This window comes from Acomys russatus, chromosome 4 (genome assembly GCF_903995435.1).
Source record: "Acomys russatus chromosome 4, mAcoRus1.1, whole genome shotgun sequence".
Classification (NCBI taxonomy): Eukaryota; Metazoa; Chordata; class Mammalia; order Rodentia; family Muridae; genus Acomys; species Acomys russatus.
This window is the reverse complement of record NC_067140.1, coordinates 77,399,354-77,418,080: the sequence shown is the minus strand read 5'-3', so window position 1 is coordinate 77,418,080 and position 18,727 is coordinate 77,399,354. Positions and strand designations below refer to the sequence as shown.

Genomic DNA, 18,727 nt, shown 5'->3' with positions numbered 1-18,727 from the left:
CTAGTTAAGCCTGTGATATATGGCCTGCTTCTAATAGGGTACACAGTTCAGACTAGGAGATGAAATTGAGTGCTATGCTAAGTGTATACTAATACTGTAATACACTAAAACATGGTACACCACCACTGAAGATGTGATTACATCTTACATTTGAAAGGTTCCTGTGTATTAAATAATGGTTTGGAGGGTTATGTCAACTTCAGAATTGCTAGGCAATTATCCTTCGAGGAAAGAAGATATAAGACAGCCGAAAACAAAAACAACATAAACAATTACATTTTCTTCTTTCAAGATGCTTCATTTTTATGCACCCAAGTTCCACTCTATGTTAGGAGGTAAGTAAGCCTTCCAGCACCTAGCTACACATCTGTCAAAGCAAAGTGTATGTAGAAATGGTGGTGGTGGTGATGTTTTTCAGAAGTTTCCATCACATGTTTTCATTGACAAATAAAATAACAATAGAAAGTTGTTACACTAAAAATAATTACTTCAAGAAATTTTGATGCCACTTCCTATTTCACTATTGTTTTCTTTTGCAGTAAGTAGGAGGTTTAACTTTATACAACTTTAAAAAGGTACAAGGCAGGCTGTGAATAATTTTTGTCAAGACTGTAGTTAAAGAAAGCAACTCTTTAAAGGTTATTCTGAAGACTGGGTTTTGTACTCCCAACATCTAAATCCCCAAACACTAGTGAAAATCCAGCTTTTCAACCCAAGCACAGCTCTATTACTTCAAGTTGTCTTTATTTTGTCAAATACCCTACCTAATGAATCTTGTTCACAAAATTTAACAAAGTACATGTGGGGAAGCAATAACCATATCTGTGCGTCCTCACCGCCAGCTTTCCTGCTAGAGCGACACCGTATTCTGATATCAACATGAAAGCTTTCAAAATTCTATTTTTCTATATGGAAAGTGGAATGGGCACCATCTCCTATGGATGAAATGAGGCCTGTTTGGCATTTTCCTTCCATGAGGGGCTGTTTATGCTACAAAGGACTAATTGATACTCTCATAACACGACATTTGTGAAGAGCTATCCAAAGGTAAAAGAAATATATAGCTACATCTTCCTGTGCCCCATCAAATGGGTGCCATGGACACTTGATGCTCTAGATGTTAATTAAACTACTTCTCCACCAGTTTGTAAGGTATTTTGGGTTTGCTCAAAAACAATAGGGAGAAAAAACACTTAAAGTGGAGGGGTGCTAGGGGTTTAAAAATGTAGAAGAGATTTCTTTGTCATGCAATTTTAAAAAACAGAATCTTTTATTTTCTGAGGCGTACACCCATAAGATAAGCATTATTCTCAAAGACTGTGAAGAGTATCAACCAACACTGATAAATTTTCAGATCTTGGAGGCACCTTCGGTGTCCAGTAACCTATTTCATTTCTAAGGGGACATGCTGCACCAAAAGTGGAGTTTGTTTCAGAAATAAATAGGATTAATGGTAGAACTTATTCGATACCTCTCTGCACTTGATCTTTTCAGCCCTTTCTTACTACGTTTCCCATATTTCCTTTGCAGATTGTAATTTTTCATAAGATTAAACTTGCTGTTACTCCACTTCTCCTCTCTGTAACTGGCACCATAGGCTATAGCCAGAGCAGCCTGATGACGGGGTTTCTACCATGTCAGTCCTGAAATACGAAGTATAAAGAAGGAACCTTAAACCAGGATGCATACCAGCAGTACTGTCCTAGTCTGAAAGACAGATTTTCTCCTTCTTCATGCCTTCTTACTTACCTCCTACTCTTATATTAGAGTGGCAAAAATATCAGGAGATCCTAGGAAAGAGCAACTCCTACCTATAGTATCCAATCTTTAAATACCAAAAAAATGCCAAGCATCTCAAGGGTTGATCAGTACTCCAGAATGAGCACACTATGGAGACTTAAAGCAAGTATCTAAAAGAACAAGACTTAGTCTCTCAATACCTAGTGCATTTTTGAGTACTTAGGGGTCCTGGATCTGTAATCTCTCACACTCATTGTAAAGACCTGACCAACAGTAGTCACAGGCCACTGTGCTACACAGGAGCTAGATTGAAAATGTGCTGATTTATGAAGAGAATACAGACTCTTATGGAAGGGGTCGAGGGTGAGCTGGCCTCACCACTTGCCTGCCATGAGATGGAGTGGGCAAGGGGGCTGTGGGGGGGGGGGGGGCGGCGGGATGATGATCTCTCCTGCCTCACCCCTCACTAAGTACAGTAGTCAGGAGAACTGGCTCCAAGGTCATGAGAGTAGGAAAGCTATCCCTGTGCCTCACTGCCTGTAGCACTCAGGAGAGATACCCCTGCACCATTCCTGGGCAGCAAAACCGAGCTAGCCTTGATGGCTAAGGCACTGGTGAGCCAGCTCTGGGGTGTGAGAGCAGGAGAGAGATCCTAGCCCCTCGCTGTCCGCAGCACTTTGGAAAGTGAGCCCTGCGCCTCGCTTGTTCAGCACTGTGGAGCTGGCTCTGAAGGTGTAGGTGCAGGTGAGCTATCCCTGAGGGTGTGAAGCAGGAGAATTGGCCCTGCCTCCTGTTAAAGGCTGCACTGGATGTGCTAGCTGGAGCTGCAGCACTGCTGGGGAGCTTGCCCTGGTGGGATGGATGTGGGAGAGCTGGCAGCCTGAGCATCTTAGCTACCAACCAGACCCAGATCCGGGGCTTTGACTTGTCCCACCACAAAATCTACATCATTTGTTAACTGGTCCTGCTGATCCAGAGCTGAAGAATCTCCATAACACAGGGCAACAACAGGATAACCTGGACGAGGCCTAGTGGGGCAGAAGCCAGAGATTTCAAAAAAGACCATGACTCCTTAGTACAATGAACATTTCTAAGCGAAGATGTGTCGGGGGGGGGGGCGGTATACTATGGGACAGATTCTGATAAATTACTGCTTCCATGACAAGATGTTTTCTATGCTTTGTTTTCTTTTTATTTGTTTGTTTGCTTGTTTTTTATTTTCTTTTAGGGGGAGGTTACAAGGGCATTGGGTGGATATGAGGGAATAGATGAGTGGGGGATGAGTGGAGAGATAAGTACATGATGTGAAACTCAACAAAGAATCAGCAAAAAGTTTTTTTAATAAATAAAAAGGGTACTCATTTTTCTGGCTATATTTACAATCCTACGTTGATTATATTTTACAAAGTATAGAGGATAGAGATACAATCATTCTGGACTTCAAATACTGTCTAAGATAAAGGCAGAAAGTATATTCTGGCCTTCTACTTTGGTCTTTTCTAATGTATTCCCTTATGTTCAGAATGGTATTCTGTTTTGTCATAATGGTAATTAACAATAACATCACCAGTCTCTTCAACAAATGGTTCTGGGAATGCTGTATAGCCACATGTAGAGAAAAGAAACTTGATTCTTATTTCTTGGCTTTCATAGAAAAATCAATTCCAAATGAATCAAGATCTCAACATTACATACGAAACTCTGAACTTTCTAGAAGATAAACTAGGAAGTAGACCCTAACAGAAGGTAAGAATTTTCTGAACAGGACTCCAGTTGCTCAGGAAATAAAGCAAATAATTAACAAGTAGGACCTCACCAAATTAAAAAGCTTTGTACTGTAGAGAAAACTATTAATCAAATAAGGAAGCCTCCTACAAAATAGAAGTTATATGTCTGGCAGATGACTATTCTTTAGAATATATAAAGAGCTAAAAAACAAAACAAAAAACAAAAAGAAAAAATAACAAACACTAAATACCAGGAATAAGCAATCATAAACAAATCTATTGAACTCATTAGAGAGCTTTCAAAAGAAGAAAGAAAAATGCTAATAAATCCTTTAAGAAGTGTTTAATATTCATTGTGCTCTATTTACAATAATGATGCAATGACAATAGCCTAGATGTCCATCCGTGAATGAACCGATAATGCAAATGTGGTATAAAACAGAATTATACTCATTTTTAAAGAAAAATGAAATCATGAAAATTTCAGGAATATGAATAGAACTAAGAAATATAATAAATGAGGTAACCTAGTCCCAGGAAGACAAACACATGTTCTCCCTCAGAATCAGAAATGAGATATGAATTTGTAGAGTAGTATGTTTAACCCTGAGAGCCAGTAAAGATGAAGAAGATAGAAAAAGACCAGAAGAGGGAAACTTGGCCTTAATAGAAGGGGAATTGTAGCAGACATTGAACCTGAGAATTGAGGGACGATCTAAGCAAGGAGTGGATAGAAAGAAGGGAAAAGGGCATGGGAGGTGAGATGGGTGACCACATCTAAGGATGCATGAAAAGCCATTTAGAAACAAACTACATTAGCAGTTTACTAAAAAATATAACCTAAAATACAGATAATTGGAACGGAGGTAGTCTCCATGGGTGGATACTGGTCCTTTTAGTATCCGTGAATAATCAAATGAAAACCCCAGTGTTAGGTTTGAGACATTTCTCTATGAGTTTCTGGTCAGGGAAAGCCCAGAGGCCACCCAAACAATACAGGCTGCTATCATTGCACTCAGTTGCCCAGCAGAGCTTTGGGTTAAGACTTGGTTGCTGAAGACACCACACACTTTGGTGGACATGAAGAAGTCAGCTTGGAACAATACTAGAAGTATCAACTATACTGGCTGGTTTTCCTCATCTGAGAAAGCACTGAGCAGGGGACAAAAATCAACAAGATTCTCACCCACCTGTGACTCTTAAATCTACAAAGACTTGCCGGGCAAGCTGTGCCTACTGCTGTAATAGTGGCATAGCAGTTATGGGTGTAACCAATTCCATCTAATTGGCTTTAAAGCCTGCTCCCCAAGGGAGAAGCCCTGTGGTATAAACCTGGTTAAGAATCTGTGACAGGAGAGGTGGTAAGTCCTAGCAAATAATCTGTTACTATGCTAAATGGTCATGTTTTGAAATATCTTTAAATACTCATATTTATATATTTATATATTTATGCTGTCCTCAGTCTTCATTGGAAAAATAATTTATTACAGTGCTTGGAGGTTAATGCAGACACTCAAAACTAAGCAACTGGCTGAGAAAAGTGCTGATGGAGTGCTTGCTTGGTTCTAAATGGGGCATCTATATTATACCCTCCAAAATGCAGGGCATATCATGGAAAAGCAGGTAGAAGGGATTGTAAAAGCCAGACGATGGTGAGATGTGCAAAAAAGAGATGTCTTTTAGACAAGACGGTGTTTCCCTCATGAGTCATGGCAGAAGGCAGTGTTTATCTGTGTAATACTTGCATGAGATGAGGCGTTTCCACATTTTATCACAGATGGAGAGAGGCCCTTTATGGGCAATTACTGGAAGCTAATGGTTGTTGGGGAAGGGTGCTGTTTTACTTAGTACTGCAGCTATTGATAACCTCTCCATGGTCCAATAAATACTCTTTTACCCTATCCTTAAAGAAGTAGAAATCAACAAATCATCATTTATGGCATTTTTAAGAATATAGAAAATATAAAAAATACAAATACAAATATGAAAAAAGCATGTTTTATAAGATTTATCTAGTGGACATATACTATACTATTTTATGTCTTCTTTCCAAGTTGCTCTCATACTTAGAGTGTATCAAAATTCACAAATATTACCCTGTAGGGGCATGGTCTGGTGCTTTGTATTTGTTAATTGCTTGTCCCCAAGGTTCTTACTGTTTACCAGCAGACTGTCTCGTACCTTAACTGTTGCTGTTTATCCTTGTCTCCAAGTTATCCCTGATCGGCTGAATAAATGCCTACACAACACATGTGGGTAGAATGAGGAAGTGTGGCCAAAACTCACGGGCTTCTGGGAAAGACAGATCTTAGCTAGGAGAGGAGTGGAGAACAAAGGAGCAGACTAGCCATGCAATAGGAAAGAGCCACACAGCCCGGCAGGAGAAACTCTTAAGTTCCACATGGAAAGAAGTGGCCCAGATATGGATTCATATCTGGGTCTTCGATTCAATATGGGGAAGCCTGGTGGCACTCAGAGGAAGGATAGCAGGCTACCAAGAAGAGACTTGATACCCTATGAGCATATACAGGGGGAGGAGGTCCCCCTCAGTCACAGTCATAGGGGAGGGGAGTAAGGGGAAAATGGGAGGGAGGGAGGAATGGGAGGATACAAGGGATGGGATAACCATTGAGATGTAATAGGAATAAATTAATAAAATATATTAAAAATAAATAAACAACAACAAAAGAAATAGCCCAAATGAACAACATAAGCAAGAATTTTTGGATTACGGATAGAAAATAGCCCAGATAAAAATGATTAAAGCAGATGGCATGGGATGGAGGCTGGGAGATAATGGAAGGTAGTTTAGGGGGTTAATATCTGCCCAGCCTCAGGTAGAATAAGGCTTATGCTAAAATACAACAGGTGTCTGTGTCTTTTATTGATTGATAGTGGGTTAGATAATAGTGCTGTAATAATTATAGGCCATTTAGAATAAACATTATTAGAATTTTTTATATTTACTACAAGATTACCCTGTGTAACTACAGATGGTATACTAATTAATAGCCTCATTGTAAATAAGATACTCTGTGAATCATGGAACCAGAGGGATGGCTAAGTCTACACTTGCCATACAGGAGTATGAGGACTTGCGCTTATATCCCCAGAACTCCTGAAGAGCTGAATCCAGTAGTGAATGACTGTAATCCCAAAGAACCTGAAGAAGAGACATGTGAATTGTTGTGAGGACTCTGAAGTTTGAGGGTGCAGTTCTCACAGTCAGATAGCCAATTCTGAGTTCAGTGTTAGGTGCAAGACTCCCTCTCCCCAGCAGCGCTTCCTGCTCTCTGCCTGACCTCATCTGGGTGGTGTCTTGAGACATAGATGCTCTTATCCACATCTGATATATGGCCCTTGACACAATTCCTTGCTTGTTCTTCCCTACTTGTACGTGTAGGATAATTAGGTGCTGTGTTCCCATTCCTATGATAGGAGTGTGCTGCCAAGTGCAAATCTAGTGTCATTAAAGTGCCTAACTTCAATCAATTATGCACACCTACACTGGAAACCTACCACCTACTCTCCAAGGACTAACAGCCTTTTTTTTTTATCCCTGGACTTCTTCAGGCTAGGCAATCAGCTTTGCTCCTACCTTCTCCACCATGGTAGAGCTGCCATTTCAACTGTGAGAGACACTGGCTTGAACTATGACATGTATTTGGAAACCTTCCATGGCAACCTGTGCAGTTATAGATCTATACTAAAGAAAAGAACCAGTAGGTGGTTACTTCACATAACCATTTCTTAGAGGAAGCAGTAAAGACCAAGAATAATGGCATGGGACACAGCACTGTAGAACATGGGCATGCAGGGTAGCAGGATGGTCTTGGCTGCAGAATGAAGCAAAGTGCACATTATTACTGTGGGGGTTGGGGAAAAAAAAGAAAATGTAGCAGAAGGGATGACTGGACAGGAAGTGGAGCCATTGGTGATTGGCCAGTTCCAAGGTACCACCTCCGTGCATTCTAGTGACCCCATAAAACTTCTTGTACAACACAGGTAAAGCTTACAGAGATAGCTTGCATTAAAAGCATGGAGCCACAAAGCTGAGTTTAATGAAACAAGTTTTTGCCAAAGATCCCGGTGTTTGGCGTAAACCTGATAGCTCTTCTAAGTGCAGGTTCTGGGTCACAAAGCACATGTTGGCATCAAAACGCCTTTTGCTCTCATTCCCATTTAATTATAGATGTTGGGTTTATAAGATCCTTTGTTAAAAATAATTAAATAATAAATGTCTATAAAGCAGTTTGCATGCTGAGCCTAATAAGAACTAACTCCACAGAAATCCAATTTAAACACTTATTGCTTTTCTGAGCCAGAATTAAATTAGATTTGTGTTTCTGGACCCTGGCACAAAAATCTACCATTCCATGGGTGAATTTGGCATGAGGATGGCGCTGGGGGCCAGCTGCACAGAAATATTGTTTGCCTTGGAAAGTGGTATTTCCCAAACATGACCTAGGAAAGAAATCTTGGGTCAATCTCTTTCAGATTCTCAAGGGGTATCACGAATTCTCAAAACACATTCTAAGCAAAAGCAAGTTTCATTTACTTCAACTTCAAAGAATACTAAGCAGATTGCTCAAGGGAAGACAAGGGGTATGTCAAAGATCAATGGGAGAGTCAGAGGTCCAGCCACCGCTGTCAGGCATACTGATGACGCCAACAGTGTTCACACATTTTTTTTTTCCCACAACACATTACAACTTTCAGAAGAAATGTATTTGGAGTACAGAGCAGAAGGTGGCCTCAGATCTCCTGTTTACTTTATTTCACCTGACTTAGCATCTCTTCCATGCTAAGTCACATTCAAACTCATTGCATATTAGTTACTGTAAACCACGTTTTGTGTTATCACATATCAGTGCAGGCTGCTGGCTATCTGTGTCCTGGGCTTAATGCTAACAATCCTTAGAAAATGAATGTGGAATTTTAGTTTTGCCTTTATTTTCTAAAATATGAGTGTAAGAAAAAATTAAGCTGTACACATATTAGTTCAACAGTTGGAACATAGATGGTCATTTTGAGATGAGCCTAAAGCAAAGATTTTGCTCAAATAATGACCAGGTTGGACTGACTGGCTATGTATGAGTTTACAGAGCAAAAGACTGTAATTATAGAAGATATCAAATTTGTGAGAGAAATGGAAAGAAAGAGGTTGTAATTATGGAGCAAAATGAACAGATCAGATATTGGAAAATATAATTTATTTTTCAGACTCAAAGCAGAGGTGGCCTGCTCACTGTTGCTTTGAGCTGTTATATACTGTGCGATGCCCAACAGGAAAACAAGGCTTAGTCTCCACTTTCTCGTGCCTGTTTCTCTGGGAGAGCAGGAGTCTGTTCAAATTATCTTCTCAGAGCTCAGCCACAAGCAGCCCCTTTATTCGGCTTCATTCCTTTTCATCTAAACCATGATCATTCATCTAGTAAAGACCACACAGCATAAAGTACAGAGAGCTAAACTAGGGAATATAATTGTCATAATATACTAATTTTTATTATCTAAATTATTCTCTGTGTGTATTGTATGTGTGTACTAGTTCTTGTATGTGCTCACATGTATTCTAGGGTGTGGTCTCACATGTGAATGGAGGTCAGAAGGCGACTTTGTTTATCCTTTTTTCAATTGCTGTCCAGCTTACTTTGAGACAAGGTCTCTATGTGAACCCAGAGCTCACCAGTTTGGAAAGACTAGCAGGCCAGCAAGCCCCAGGGACTTTTCTGTCTCTGCTTCCTTGGACTAGGATTAAAGGCTCAAGCTGTTGCATTTTCAGTGGGCAATACAGACCTAAATTCAGGTACTCATGTTGTAAGAGAAAGACTACCAACACAACCATCTCCATAATTCATGAATTATTACTCTTCAAGTGTTTGAATGATCCTGCTATTTCATACTTGCTAACTTACAGTCACCTGTATATTTATAAACAAATATTACACATTCACACTTGTATATATACACTAGTATATGCAACAAGTATATGCAAGTAGATCTGTTACCCACTTTAAGAAAATGTTTACCCAATAAGAAATGTGGAGAAATATACAGAACCATCCTTGGACACATTCTTGAGCCTCTGAATTGAACAGTTCCAAGACTGCCAACCTTCTAGACTGCCCAATTACCTGGGTCAATACATTCACTTCATTGTATAAGCCTCTTTATTTCCTCTTTATAGATTGTATAAAAGAGTTCTAACAGGATAAATTTAGAAAAGTCCAAAGTCCCTTTAAGACATAATTTTATCATCTCCCATTGGGGAAAGTTATTCTCTGATGCTCTCATGAAGAGATACTGTTTACAAAGGGTCTTTTTATCTATCCATTGACCCATCCACAGATTCATGTACCCATGTACCTCTTAATTCAATAAACATTTACTGAACATACTCTGTCAAGAACTACTTCACACACACACACACACACACACACACACACACACACACACACTCACACACACAAAACCAAAGCAATGAACACAGACACCAATGACCATAATATCTTGCTACTGTACATGAAAGAAGCAACTATATAGTGTGCTTGATGTTGATACTACCAAGCTGATTAGAATTGACAGGCAGTACAAAGAGTTATACTGATATTGCGGTGGTTTGTATGAGAAATGTCTTCCATGGACTCCTGTATTTGAACATGTTGTGCCCAGGAGGTGGTGCTATTTAGGGAGTTTATATAACCCCTAGGGGGTTCAGCCTTGCTAGAGGAAGTATTTTACTGTGGGAAGGCTTTGAGAGTTTGTAGCCTCACCCCACTTCCTATTATCTCTACCTCTGCTTCTCGTGTGTAAATGGAAATATAATTATCCAGCTTCATGTTCCTACCATTACTATGCCCGCCCGAGCCTTTCCCACCATCCACGAACTCTGTTCTTCTGGGATTCTAAGATAAAATAAAGTCTTTCTTCCTTAATTTGCTTTTGGCTATGGTATTTTAATCACAGATACAAACCAACATAACTAATACAGTTGGTTAGTGTAGGTCTTACAAGATATGGGCACCAAGATGAGAAATAGATAAAGAGGGCAGCGGGGCAAAGAAAATGGTAGCACTCCAGGAACAGGAGAGGAGTGGGAAGATCTGCTGTGATCTCTGATAGGTATGTAAAACAAACAGTGAGGAGGTTTGCGGCTGGAGTTGACAGAATGTGAAGAGGTTTGTTAAATATCATGATCAACCTATAACCAAACCCCATAGAGTCAACCACAGAGATTCTAACCCATTTCCTCTCTTATTTACATATCCCTGACTTCTCAGTACTAAATTTCCTGGTGGTAACATCTTAATGAATTGAGGGTCTCTTACTTCCCACCCGTGGCATTATCCTTTACAGATCTTCAACAACCACTAAAGGCAGCCATATGTCAACGAAGTGTCAATAAGTCTCTCTCAGGATGCCTGGTGCCTCTTTATTACACATGGCAGTAAACTTTAAACCGATCCGAACAAGTTGACCTTACCAAGAAGAGAATTTTAAGTTGTACCTTTTGCATGTAAATTAGATGTCTATACTATTGTATTTGTACAGTAATTTTACCTCAAAGTTGTGTAAAAATCTTTATCAAACTAGAAGCTGGAGAGACAGATCAATATTAAGATCACTTACTGCTCTTCTGGAGGACTGGGGTTTGATTTCCACCACCTTCATGGTCACTCACATAATCTGTAATTCTAGACCTATGGTGTCTGCCTCCCCCTCTGGCCTCTGCAGGCACTGCATACACAAAATGCAAATACATACATGCAGGCAAAACACTACAGGCATAAAAAATACTTTAAAAACAATATCAAAAAAGGAGTAGATACAAATACAATTTCGTTTTGTCCTCTTGTTCCTCATTAGGAACAAGGCTGAATCTTTAAGTGACCTATATTCCAGCCCTAGCTAACTATGTCATCTTATCCTTTCTTCCATGTTTACCCCATAAGAAGACCAAGTGATTTTAGGTATCCATCAATCGCTTCTTGCCTTGTACCTTTGGTCAAGACATTCTTCACATATATCATTCGTTGCTTCTTTGAAATTCCTTCTTGACATTTCTGGTACATCTTAACTGATATATATTTCATGACAGTTTCATCTCAGGCTGGATAAAGAGAAATCCTAGTGTCAGGGACTCTGCCACTTTTCTTCCCCAACTATAGTCTCACAAATGGTTCTATGTCTCCCTACTGCTGGTTTGTGGCTTTTTTTGAAGATTGGGCTAGTACCTGTCTTAGCTGTGTATCATTAGTGGCCAGGAAAACATCTAGCAGAGGATAAAAATACGTAGAAGAATGAGTACATAATATCACTACCAATACATGTGTGAAATCTCTCTCTCTGTTACTTATGACACAGAGAAATTCAGGCTAGAGGTCATCAGAGAATTAAGGTGCCATTTTGACAGAGTGATCTTATTGCTAGACGGGTACGGGTCCTGGAAACTGTAGATGACAATCCGGTTTCTATATATTTGTTGAGAGTTAATATATAGTAATCAAAAATTCTCCCTTGACCTGCCTTTTTTTGTGCTGAGACAGTAAGCGGATAAGAATAGGGTCCTACATTCTCCACCATTAAGTGGAGAAGGAGATCTGACTTTCACACAAACTCTGGTGCCCCATATTTGACCATGTCCCTTGGATGGGGATGCCTGGTGGCACTCAGAGGAAGGATAATAGGTCACCAAGAAGAGACTCGACACCCTATGAGCATATACAGGGGGAGGAGGTCCCCCTCAGTCACAGACATAGGGGAGGGGAATGGGGGGGGAAGCGGGAGGGAGGGAGGGAGGAATGGGAGGATACAAGGGATGGGCTAACAACTGAGATATAATTTGAATAAATTACTAATAAAAAAGGAAAAAAATAAAGAATAGGGTCCTAAAAGCTGGGGACGGTAAGGCAGCCTGGTGTAAAGCACAAGCGTGATTGCCTGGGCATACTGGGCATGGCTGGGATAGTGCAGACCCAGGGAGTGTCGTGTAAAAGTTTACCAGAAAGAGCGTTAGGCATTCTTTGGAAATTTATATAATATGGGTCTTTGAAAGACAAATACTACTTCCAAAAGCTGTGCCTACCATTATGTGGCATGTGTGTGTGATTTCAAAATTAGCTCGCCTGCTGCTACCTCTTAATCCAATGGAGTGTGTAACAAAGCTGAAGGAAGAAGCACAACGTGCTAAATACATATTTCTTCAAAATAAAGCACCAACCATGCTTTTAGCCTATTTAGCCTAAATATTATATATTTGCATGGTTTGTTGTATTAGTTCTAGCTCATGTATTATACCTAAGCGAATCTCCTTAACTTTCAAGATATTTTCTTTAGGGAAATGGTTTCTTCCTATTTATTTTACTTATGTTAAATGATTTCCATACAGAGGTTCTATAATATTCTTCTTTCCTTCACAATTCCCCCTTTTTCTTTTTCTGTCTAAAGAATGAATAAAACTCATACACTGTGGTGTTCACATGGAAGATGAGGCAGTGGGATTTGCTTGCCCTTTGGGGAAAATGATCAGCTTTGCAGTAAAAACTTCCCACATCATTTCTTTGAAGCATCTTTTGTAGGCATCTCATTGCTCACAGAGTCCCCGGAAATGCTCAGATAATTGGAGAAAAGCAACGTGGCAGAATACATTGCAATGATAGTGTGTGACAAGCCTGAAATACAGCAGGAATAGGAAAAAATCTGCATTCACCCCGAGAGGCACAGGTCTCTTCAATAATTCAAGCATCCTCTTGCCTATGGATCAGCAGTTGTAATGTCACCCTCCAGGAGATGACTGTCCAGAGTTCTGCTGCCACGGTTGCTCTGTGGTTCCTGGCCAGAACCATTCTGTTCAACATTTCGCATTTCTAGGACTCTCCAGCCCTGACTGTGGGCAGGAAGGGCAACCAGGAAGAAAGTCATCAGCTTTGTCAACTTTACAAATTGAACTTCTTCTTATCTCACTAACTGAAGACACAGCTACTATCTAAGGGCAATATGAGGGTGCGGTTAGACGATCAGGGTCTTCCACCTGTGGCCAAACAGAGGCTGTCAGGCCTCAATCTCACACAGACACACAGACACACACACACACACACACACACACACACACACACACACACACACGGGAAAAAAAAAAAAGAATGAGACCACAGGAGCAGAACTTGCTTAAAACAGCAAAATAAAGTCCAGACTTCTCGCCAATCAGATAATCATTTGTTTTGAATGACCAAAATGCAGCTTCAATGTGATTATGATGAGAGGGACAAGATCATCAAAGGCAGTGTGGTTCTTAAACTGGAAAGAAGGCATGTTGTAAGAATTGAATAAATTGGAGTTAGAGTTGGTGTTTTTCTTGGAAAAAATACTTCACTTTATCTGACAGATTATTTCGTTCACAAATGGGTTCAATAACAGGTTAATCTTATTTGCTTTATTCTGAGAACTAACCAAAGTAATTTTTATACAAAAAAGAAATCACATAAGCAATAAAAGAAAATTCTCAAAAAAGTATTATTGATGTCATTAATATCACTAGGATAAAGTAATAAAAGGAAGAGGGCTATTCAGAGGAGCAGAGAAGAGGTCGAAGGATGGCAAGGACACGATTTTTCTGAAAGGTCCTTGAAATCTGCTCAGATTCTGGTGATGTGATAAAGAACATAGAAGACTTGGTGTTGGCACACTTGTCTGCCAACAGTACATCTACAGGGGGTCCTGGATAGTAGCTCTATCACTGTGCTGGAGAAAGTTCAGACGCTCTTGGGGAAGTAGGGTGTTGTTAATCCTGGCTTCTAGCTCAGGTCTGTGATCTGTGTGGCTTAGGGAGTGTCACTTTCCACAAGATCCGATGGGGGATTAAGCATAGATTCTGACCTCTCTGAAACAAACTCTCAATCTCTCTCTCCTTCTGTCTGTGTTTTGAGCTAATCACATTGCTATCCTAGGCTATGTTTGCCAGACTTTCTTTTAAGTTTATAAGTTCTGAGAATGAACTATATTGTTGGGACTCTAAGGAAAAAGGCATTTCATTCGCTACTTTGTCCGATTATTTGTCTTTAATTTGCTTGCCTAAAACTAGAAATGATTCTGAATCCACACTAGTCATTCTGGAACATGAGTATGGCATCTAGATGCTACTCTCCTCTGACAGTCACTTATGAACTTTTTAAAAATGAGAAGAACACACGCTGCCTTTTTAAAAGCCAAAGCTATGGGAAATTTCTAACACAGTAGATGGACATATGTGGCAAGTAAGATAAAATAGTATATATTCAGTTGAGTCCATTTGTCAGTGACTTAACACTGCGGTAGGAGCTTCACACATAATCCACATTTGTACATTCATTGACCAAATATTTATCATATGTACACTGCTTCAAACCTTCCTCTTGTGTTGAGAATACAGTAGCAGTTAACACTGTAAGGTGAAGACCACTAGAAGATCAGAATTCAGCATAATCTAGTCATAAATATGCAGTTAAATAAATCACCCTGATTACAGTGATCCCCACAAGAGTTAAGTGGAGCTATGGTACAGAGAGTAGGCAAATGAGGAAGTCTATTTACTATGATACAAAAGGTTTCTTCGAGGTAGGTGATGTTTAAACTGACATCGAAATAATAACGAAGTCAGTCTGATAGAGGTTTAGAAGAAACATAAAACAGATAAAGGAAAGGACTAAATAAGGGAAGGGCATTGAAGCAGGAAAATGACCTATGTGATCAAAATAGGCTTTTCTGGGGAAGGTCTTCAGAGGAAGCAGGCACAGGGTAGATGAGATTGAGGTAAGTGTAGGTCAGTTATACAAGGTCTTTAACAATTGGTAGAAATTCCAGGCTTAATAAGAGTCCTGTGTGGGACAGTATGAAATGCTGGACCAATTTGTCTCAGAATTTAACAGATAGATACAATCCTATAGATAGATAAGGTAAACTAGATAAGGCTTCAACACTTCAGAAACCTACAGAATATGGCATTTAAAGATGCTTTTATTATTTTAAAGATTCTTTGACAATAAGACAGGTTAACTTCTGCCAACACCCAGCCTACCTCAAGAAGATGATGAGCATCAAAGAACCTCCTTATGGAGATGGCTTCAAATGTGGCAAACAAGCCACTGGACAAAATGTTCTTGTTTCTTCCACAGACAGAATTCTGCCTAAAAATGGGCAAGCGTGGATGTGGGCAGAGTAGACAGCCAAACTCTGCAAAGACAGGGTAAGCAAGTCCTCAGTAGTTCCTGTGGATGAGAAGGCTGAAGATGATGCTCCAATGTTATAGAGAGTTTTGGGTGACTGTTCAGGCAACAAATTGTCTCTGTCATTTTTTTTTCTCATTTTGGAAACTGCTAACCTGCACTTCAGGTTTATTCAAGTGATTAAGTTTTATACTTTCTCAAGTCTCTGATGCGGTTGAAGATCAGATAATTTAGTCTTACAATTAAGCTTGGTTGTTTAGGGGTTATGATGTTTTAGGTCTAGATAGATGTTTTAAGTTGACAGAGATGAGATATGAAAGATATTGATTCTCATTCAGAATTTTAGAATCACCAAGATAGGAAAGATGTTTTCTACAACATTGCCAAATACAATTAGCCAAAACACCATGAATGTAACCTTCATACAATCTCTGATTGTTTCGTGGTTCTTCTTGCTATATGTAATTTTTTATTTATGTTTAATAATATAAATACATATGCCCAAAACAAAACAAAATAGTGTTCACTTTAAAAAAGTAAACTATGACAATATAAAGTGTAAAGTCTAACATTAAACACTATAGAATCATTTCACCTTTTTCTACAAAGCTGAGAATTTTCTCCTTCAGTCAGAGCAAAGTAGATACATGTCCCAATAAAATGTCCAGTGGGTACCCAAGTATAATGAGTTTAAGCAGGCCCATCAAAGATTGGCCAACTATGAGAGTCCCCTTTCCTGAAAGCATAAGAGGATAGTGGATGTAGATATTATCATCACAAGAATTGTTTTTGGGTATGAGAAGAATCTTGTTACACAGCTCCAAAGAAAATATCATCCTGTGTGTATGTGTGTGTGTGTGTGTGTGTGTGTGTGTTTATGTGTATGTGTGTGTATACTCACATGCAGTACAAGGGCACAATGTGCTTTGGGAAAGAAGATAGAGACTTAGGACGACAACACACACACACACACACACACACACACACACACACACACACACACACACACACACCAGAGGCACATAGAACCTTTAGAACAGAAGTTCTCCACCTGTGGGTCACAACCCTTTCGGGGTTGAACAACCCTTTTATGGGGTCACATATCAGATATTCTCCATATTAGATATTTAAATTATGACTCGTAACAGTAGCAAAATTACAGCTATGAAGTAGCAATGAAATCATTTTCTGGCTGTGGGTCACCACAACAAAAATAACTGTATTAAGCGTCACAGCATTAGTAAGTGTGATAACCACTGCTCTAGATATAAATATTCTGGAAAATAAGACATCATTATTTTTAAATTAAAATATTTAGTTATGGGCAAGGCTTGGTGACACTTGCCTTTAATTCCAGCACTTGAGAGGCAGAAGTAGGCATATCTGAGTATGAGGCTAGCCTGGTCTACATAAGTTATTCCAGGAGACCCAGAGCTATGTAGCGAGACCTACTTCAGGGGGAAAAAACAGAACAAGGCAAAACAACAACAACAAAAAAAACCTGAGTCACGTTCTTTGTTTATAGATGAACCAGCATACACAGGCACCTGGCCTCCCTATCCCCCTCTCTTTCTTTTGTTTAGTCCAAGCACAAATCACAGAGAAAAACAACTTAATGGCGTGATGTTTTGCTTTATTGAGAGGGAAATGGGCACAGACATTTCTTACCTGGGTAAATTGATACCATACCATTAAGAACACTCTCAGAAGGGTGAATTCGCAAACCACCTAATAGGCCAAGTTAAAGAAGAGCGAGAGTGGGAAATGTCTGCTGGGATCGATTCCAGACCTGCTTGCTTTATGATGCTTGTAATTGTTTGTTCAAGGGTTCCCGTACAGATTGTTTTTCTGTGACACTAGCCTTTCAAAAAGGAGTGAGGATGGGATACTGAACTTCTGCGTCTGTCCCCTCAATTATCCGGAAAGAAGCTGTGTCACTTTCAAAACTTCTATTATCTTGTGGTTTGTATGATCACCGGATACGGAATGATTTGTAAGCTTGGGGTGCTTGCTTTTCTTTATGTCTTTCCTTCTTGTCTTCCACAAACACTGAGCAGACAGGAAGGAAAACAGGCTTTCTAAGGTTGCTTCTGAACTCTTAGGTCTTTTTTATGTCCTGAAGGTGCTGTCTGCAACAAAGACACCTTCACATCACCAAATGTGGGGGGAGGAAGGGGAAGATGAGTGGGGGGGGGGGGAGAGAGAGAACTTTGAAAAAAGCATGTATATATTATTTATTTGTTTATTCATTTAACATTTAGAGTGAACATTTGTTTGTTTGTTTATATAACTCTTAGTGTGAGTTCTGTTGTTGTTTAGAAAACCAGTGAAAACATATACTTTATACCAAGTTTTAAAAGCGATTTTTCAAAAGGAATTTTGGTAAAGGAAAGGCCTATGGGAGGAGTTTTGATTTGATAATAACCAGTGCCATTTCTGTTCAAGATACAAGAGAAATGTCATTAGCCATTGTGGTGGTTTCAATAAGAATGTCCCTCATAGGCTTACATTTTCAAATGCTTAGTTACCAGGGAATGGCACTATTTGAAAGGATTAGGAGGTATGGTCTTGTTGGAGGAACTGTGTCACTGCGGGGGGTAGGGTGGGGGTGGGTAGGATGGGGAGGTGAGCTTGGAGGATTCAAAAGCCCATGCAAAGCCCAGTCTCCCCCCAACCCCCGCAGTCTCTCTGTCTCTGTCTTTCTTTCAGTCTCTGTCTCTGTTTCTCTCTCTTTGTCTCTCTCAATCTCTGTTTCTCTGTCTCTGACTCTGTCCCTCTCTGTGTCTCTTTCTGACTGTTAATCAGGATGTAGTTTTCAGCTACTGCTTCAGCACCTGCCTGCGTGCTGCCATGCTCCCTGCCATGTGGGAATGGACTAAACCTCTGAAACTGAAAGTCAGCCGCCAATTAAATGCCTTCTTTTATAACAGTCACCTTGGTCATGTGTCTCTTCATAGTAATAAAACAGTGACTAAGGAGCCATATAATGTACCTTTAAATATACAACTTGTCTTCGTTCAGACTGACAATTTATTAATTGGGTAAAAATTGACAGGGAAA

General features: G+C 39.8%; 1 protein-coding gene across 1 annotated transcript in view; it reads right to left on the bottom strand.

Moving 5' to 3' along the window:
- Nucleotides 1-18,727, bottom strand: part of Macrod2 (mono-ADP ribosylhydrolase 2) — a 1,925,774-nt gene that overhangs the window by 359,834 nt on the left and 1,547,213 nt on the right. The window lies entirely within an intron of this gene.